Genomic DNA, 6,439 nt, shown 5'->3' with positions numbered 1-6,439 from the left:
CACGCCTGTAATCCCAGCACTTTGGGAGGCCGAGGCGGGTGGATCACGAGGTCAAAAGATCGAGACCATCCTGGTCAACACGGTGAAACCCCGTCTCTACTAAAACTACAAAAAATTAGCTGGGCATGGTGGCACATGCCTGTAATCCCAGCTACTCAGGAGGCTGAGGCAGGAGAATTGCCTGAACCCAGGAGGCAGAGGTTGCAGTGAGCCGAGATTGCGCCATTGCACTCCAGCCTGGGTAACAAGAGCGAAACTCCGTCTCAAAAAAAAAAAAAAAAAGAAAAGAAAAAAAAAATAAAATAAAATAACCATCCTGGCCAACATGGTGAAACCCCGTCTCTACTAAAACTACAAAAACATTAGCCGGGCGTGGTGGTGCGTGCCTGTAGTCCTAGGTACTCAGGAGGCTGAGGCAGGAGAATTGCTTGAAACTGGAAAATGGAAGTTGCAGTGAGCCGGGATCGTGCCACTGCGCTCCAGCCTGGTGACAGAGCAAGACTCTGTCTCAAAAAATAAATAAATAAATAAAATAAAACAAAAAAAAGGTAAGACACCGAAAGCTTTCACTTGTACACCTTAAATGGGCTCGCTGTATGGTTTGTGAGTTAACTTCCTTGTTCTGTTGCCAGGCTGGAGTGCAGTGGTGCAATCTCAGCTCACTGCAACCTCCGCCTCCCAGGCTCAAGCGATTCTCCTGCACACCACCATGCCCAGCTAATTTTTGTATTTTTAGTAGAGATGGGGTTTCACCACATGTTGGCTAGGATGGCCTCGATCTCTTGACCTCGTGATCTGCCTGCCTTGGCTTCCCAAAGTGCTGGGATTACAGGCATGAGCCACAGTGCCTGGCCTCAGATGAAGCTGTTTTAAAACGACCTAGTGGTAGCCGGGCGTGGTGGCTCATGCTTATAATCCCAGCACTTTGGGAGGCTGAGGCGGGCAGATTACCTGAGGTCGGGAGTTCAAGACCAGCCTGACCAACATGGAGAAACCCCGTCTCTACTAAAAATAGAAAATTAGCCGGTGTAGTGGTGCATGCCTGTAATCCCAGCTACTCAGGGTACTGAGGCAGAAGAATCGCTTGAACCCGGGATGTGGAGGTTGCAGCGAGCCGAGATTGCACCATTGTACTCCAGCCTGGGCAATAAGAGTGAAACTCCGTCTCAAAAAAAAAAAAAAAAAAAAAAAAACTAAAACAAAATGACATAGTGGTTGACTGCTTTCTCTGTGGGACTGAGCTGGCCTAAACCTTGCAGTGCTGAGAGTGGAGTTCCCTGCAGGTGACCTGAGTGTGATCAAAAGGCATCCAGACGCCAAGTCCCAAGTTCATGCCAAGGTTCTGGAAACAGACTCAAAACACAGGCGCTAGGGGACACTCCGAGCTCAGAGTGGGAGGGAGGCTGAATTTTGACCAATCACTGCTTTACACTCGGGCTCTAGAGGCTCAGGCACAAGGTAAATTTTTATAAAGTCACTGATATTAAGATGGAATTATGTTGGCCCGTGATTTATGGTACCTTCTCCTAGGAGACAATGAAGTCTTTGTCAATGACCTTCAGGAGGGTGGACTGGAGGAAACAAGTGATTGGCGGGGGGGGGGGGTAATTAGGACTGAGGTCCCACCCAAACTGAACCCAAGATATCTTTTCCTATTAAAAGACAGAAAAGGCCGGGCGCGGTGGCTCACGCCTGTAATCCCAGCACTTTGGGAGGCCGAGGCGGGTGGATCAAGAGGTCAAGAGATCAAGACCGTCCTGGTCAACATGGTGAAACCCCGTCTCTACTAAAAATACAAAAAATCAGCTGGGCATGGTGGCGCATGCCTGTAATCCCAGCTACGCAGGAGGCTGAGGCAGGAGAATTGCCTGAACCCAGGAGGCGGAGGTTGCGGTGAGCCGAGATGGCGCCATTGCACTCCAGCCTGGGTAACATGAGTGAAACTCCGTCTCAAAAAAATAAAAAAATAAATAAATAAATAAATAAAATAAAATAAAAGACAGAAAAATGGCACTCTGGGGTGGGGCGAGGTGGCTCACGCCTGTAATTCCAGCACTTCGGGAGGCTGAGGCAGGGGGATCACGAGGTAAGGAGTTCAAGACCAGCCTGGCCAGCATGGTGAAACCCCTTCTCTACTAAAAATACAAAAAATTTGCTGGGTGTGGTGGCGTGCTCCCATAGTCTTGGGAGCTGAGGCAGGAGAATTGCTTGAACCTGGCAGGCGGAGGTTGCAGTGAGCTGAGATTGAGCCACTGCACTCCTGCCTCGGTGACAGAGCGAGACTCTGTCTCAAAATAATAGAAAACCCAAAACAAAGCAAGTCCAGGGTGAGCAACATAATGGGACCGTATCTCCATACACGCAAAAACAAAAAAATACTGAAAATTAGCTGGGTGTGGTGGTGGCACGTACCTGTAGTCCCAGCAAGGCTGAGGTGGGAGAACTGCCCAGGAGACTGAGGCTGCAGTGAGCCATGATGGCAGCACTGCACTCCAGCCTGGGCAACAGAGCAAGATTCTGTCTCAAAAAAAAAAAAAAAAAAGAAAGAAAGAAAGAAAAGAAAAAAACCCTGCATCTTAAGTCCACCCCAAGAGAGGACAGAGAGAATCCAAGGCCAGAAAAGGTGAGTGCACATAGGGTGCCGACGGGGTCAGAGTGCAGGGGGATTCCACCCCAGAGCTCTGCCATGGAGATGGACGAACATCCCTTTCCCTCCTGGTTTGGCGAATGACCTAGAACCTTCCCTGCCCTCCCCCACGGTGGTGCCCAGAAAGACCCCTGCCTATGACTAGGGGTTGCTGACCAAATTCCGGGTCATGGACAGTTTGGTGACTTTCTGCCAGGATTTTCTGTCAGCCCAGCCACACCCGGAATCAGGGCAGGCAGGACGGGGGCCGAGGGGAGGAGGAACAGAGCCAGGAGGCTTTTCCTGGGAGGTCTCCCAGTTGGTTCCGGGTGGAGGAAAAGCAGAGGAGGAGAACTTACCTGGAGGGGCAGCGAGCGGTGGATGATGGCAGCCCACGAGGAGGCCACAGCAGGTTTCCTAGGGCAGGGAGGAGGTGCGAACAAAGAGAAGGAGGAACAAGGAAGTGTACGTTATGGCACACACCTTTCACCAGGTGACCTAGGGTGTTCTGCCTTGTGGCCGGGATGTTGTCTGGAAGCCTATTTCTGGGATCTCCTAATTTCACCCATAAGGTTGGATAAGGGTGCAGGAATTTGGAGACACAGGACATGACCCGGGCTCCACCTGCGGCCTGAAGGCTACGGGGCTTTGGGTGCATAGCTGCTCCATCCAACCATAAAGTGAAAAGGCTGATCTAAAGCACTGATTCTTTTTTTTTTTTTTTTTTGTCCTTCCTTTGTTTCTAAAGAAGAAAGCACTGATTCTCAAAGTGGGTTCCGTATGGGGCCCCATGGGTTTCTGGGGAGATGATGTGTGCTCAGGCGCAGTGGCTCACACCTGTAATCCCAGCACTTTGGGAGGCGGAGGAGGGTGGATCACCTGAGGTCAGGAGTTCAAGACCAGTCTGGCCAACGTGGCAAAACCCCATCTCTACTAAAAATACAAAAATCAGCCAGGTGTGGTGGTGGGTGCCTGTAATCCTAGCTACTCAGGAGACTTCGGCAGGAGAATCCCTTGAATCTAGGAGGGGGAGGTTGCCCTGAGCCGAGATCGCACCACTACACTCCAGCCTGGGCGACAGAGGGAGACTCCGTCTCAGAAGACAAACAAAGAATCTGTGCAAAGCAGAGGTCCAGGCGCATCAAGGAACTGCAGGAACTCGGCAGGCTGGGTCTCCACAAGCGGAAGATGAGACAGAGCTTATTCTGGGACTGGGCCAAACTCAGCCACATTCAGCCATGGTCCGTGGTGACAAGTTTAGCACCAGGGTGATAAGAAGCTGTTCAAAGCTTCAAGCAGTGGTTACCTTGTTTTTTTTTTTGAACATAGAACCTCACTCTGTCGTCCAGGCTGAAAGCACAATGGCATCACCATGACTCACTGTAGCCTCCACCCCCAGGCTCAAGTGATCCTCCTGCCTCAACCTCTCGAGTAGCCAGGGCTACAGGCATGTAACACTACGCCAGGATGATTCAGTTTATTTGTTGTAGAGACGAGGTCTCGCTATGTTGCCCAGGCTGGTATCAAACTCCTGAGTCAAGTGATCTGCCCCCCTCAGCCTCCCAAAGTGCTGGGATTACAGGCGTGAGCCACTGTGCCCGGCTAGGTTACCATATTAATGAGATGTTTTATCAGGATATGCTGTGCACAGGCCATGGGGGTGGGTGCACAGGAGAGTGGAGAGGAAGAGGAGGATGTTTCAGGTGTCCCAGGAAGCGATGAGGGCCCTCTGCCCGAGTGGTGGCCGAGGCTTCCTCTGGTGGCCTCACCAAGTTCCTCTTATACCTCAAAAGCACTCCGTTTCCCCACTCTGTCCTGTAAATCACAGAAGTCCAGGGAGCCAGGTAAGCTTCCGGGGATGGAGAGGAGAAATGAACTGGAAGGCTGTCCTGGGGAGAGGATGGCCTTTAATTCTGTCACTAATTTGGTTTATGTTTTGTAGAGATGAGGTCTCGCTATGTTGCTCAGGCTGGTTTCCAACTCCTGAGCTCAATTGCTTGGGTTCTCAGTTGCCAGCAGTGCAGTGGCATGACCACGACTCACTGCAGCCTCCGCCTCCCGGGCTCAAGCGATCCTTCCGCTGAGGCAGAAACTGGGTGCAAAGGTGACCGAGTCTGAAGTCCAGCCTCCACATATGATGACTTCCCTGTTCTAGAAATCATTTCCAGGAGGCTGCTTCCTGTGGCCTAGGGTTCCACCATCTCAGTGCCCGGCCAGACCCAGGCCAGCGGTGGGCACTGAGGGGAAGGGGCCGGACCGGGGGCTGGCGTCTCCCAGGCAGGCCATTTCCAGAAGGGGTGACCTGTGTCTGCTCTCTGCTCATTACCTTGCTGAGGGCACTGTCTGTGACTGATTAAAACGTCACTCCTGGGGCTATCAGTCTTGGTGTCACTTCGTCCTGGTGTTCCAGGACAGGGGTCCCAATCAGACCCCAAGAGAGGGCTCCTGGATCTCAAGCAAGGAAGGATTCAGGGCAAGTCCCTAGGGTAAAGTGAAAGCACGTCATTTTCTTGTTTTGAGACAAGACTTGCTCTGTCGCCCAGGCTGAAGCGCAGTGGCACAATCTTGGCTCTCTGCAACCTCCACCTCCTGGGTTGAAGCGATTTTCCTGCCTCAGTTTCCTGAGTAGCTGGGACTACAGCCATGTGCCACCATGCCCAGCTAATTTTGTATTTTAGAACACCTTAAGAGATGGGGTTTTGGCCGTGCATGGTGGCTCATGCCTGTAATCCCAGCACTTTGGGAGGCCGAGGCAGGCGGAATAGGAGGTCAGGAGTTCGAGACCAGCCTGACCAACATGGTGAAACCCCGTCTCTACTAAAAATACAAAAATTAGCCAGGCGTGGTGGTACGTGCCTGTAATCACAGCTACTCAGGAGGCTGAGGCAGGAAAATCACTTGAACCTGGGAGACAGAGGTTGCAGTGAGCTGAGATCGTGTCATTGCACTCCAGCCTTGGCAACAAGAGTGAAACTCCATCTCAAAAAAAAAAAAGATGCAGTTGCTCTGGTTCACATGCCTCTGAGACTGGGGCCCCAGGCAAGCCTGGATGGGAGGGATTCCATTCCACACAGCTGTGAAGACTGGGATCCTGAGAGAGGGCGTTCATTGCTGCCAGTCATTTGGAGTCTCCAATGCACCAGGCTGTCTCCAGCTGGACAGTGGTACTCTCTGCCCCCTGCCTCCTGCCTAATTCCCAGTCATCCTTCAGGGCTCAGTGCAGATACCTCCTCCAGGGAGCCTCCCCAGAGAGGGGTGCTCCTGCCCTCCCAGCCTGACCAGTCCCTTTCACTGGCTCCTCCAGCTGCCTCTGTCTCCCCCCATCCTAGCTCAGGCCACACTGTGTCCCTTGTTTCCCCTGCTGGCCTGGGGAACAGAAAACCTAGAAGAGCAAGAGATGAAGGAAGGTGGAGTGAGAGACCCAGGGGCAGGTCTCTGGTGGAGGCCCACAGGGCCCTGCCCTTCCACAGTGGTGATCACCAGGCAGTGGGGGGCTGTAGGGCTGGGCTGGCTGAGACAATGGTGCTCCTGGGGGCTGAGTCCACACTCCAGGCTGAGCTCCAATCACACCTGAACCCAGACTCCGCCTAAGCCCCAACAGCAAGGAAGTAGAGGTTGGTAAATACTTTACTGGGGCATTAAGGAATTCTGATCAATTTAACCACAGCTGCCCTTCCCAGCATGTCCTGTCCCTCAACAGGGACTGGAAATCAATCTCATGGTTTTGTTTTTTTTTTTTTTTTTAATAGACAAAGTCTTTCCCTTTTTCCCCCGCTTGGGGGCAGGGGCCCCGTTCGCAGGTCCCTGCAACCT

The sequence above is a fragment of the Sapajus apella genome, unplaced genomic scaffold (assembly GCF_009761245.1).
Source record: "Sapajus apella isolate SASKATOON/1434 unplaced genomic scaffold, GSC_monkey_1.0 scaffold2024, whole genome shotgun sequence".
Taxonomy (NCBI): domain Eukaryota; kingdom Metazoa; phylum Chordata; class Mammalia; order Primates; family Cebidae; genus Sapajus; species Sapajus apella.
This window is presented reverse-complemented; position numbering follows the sequence as displayed.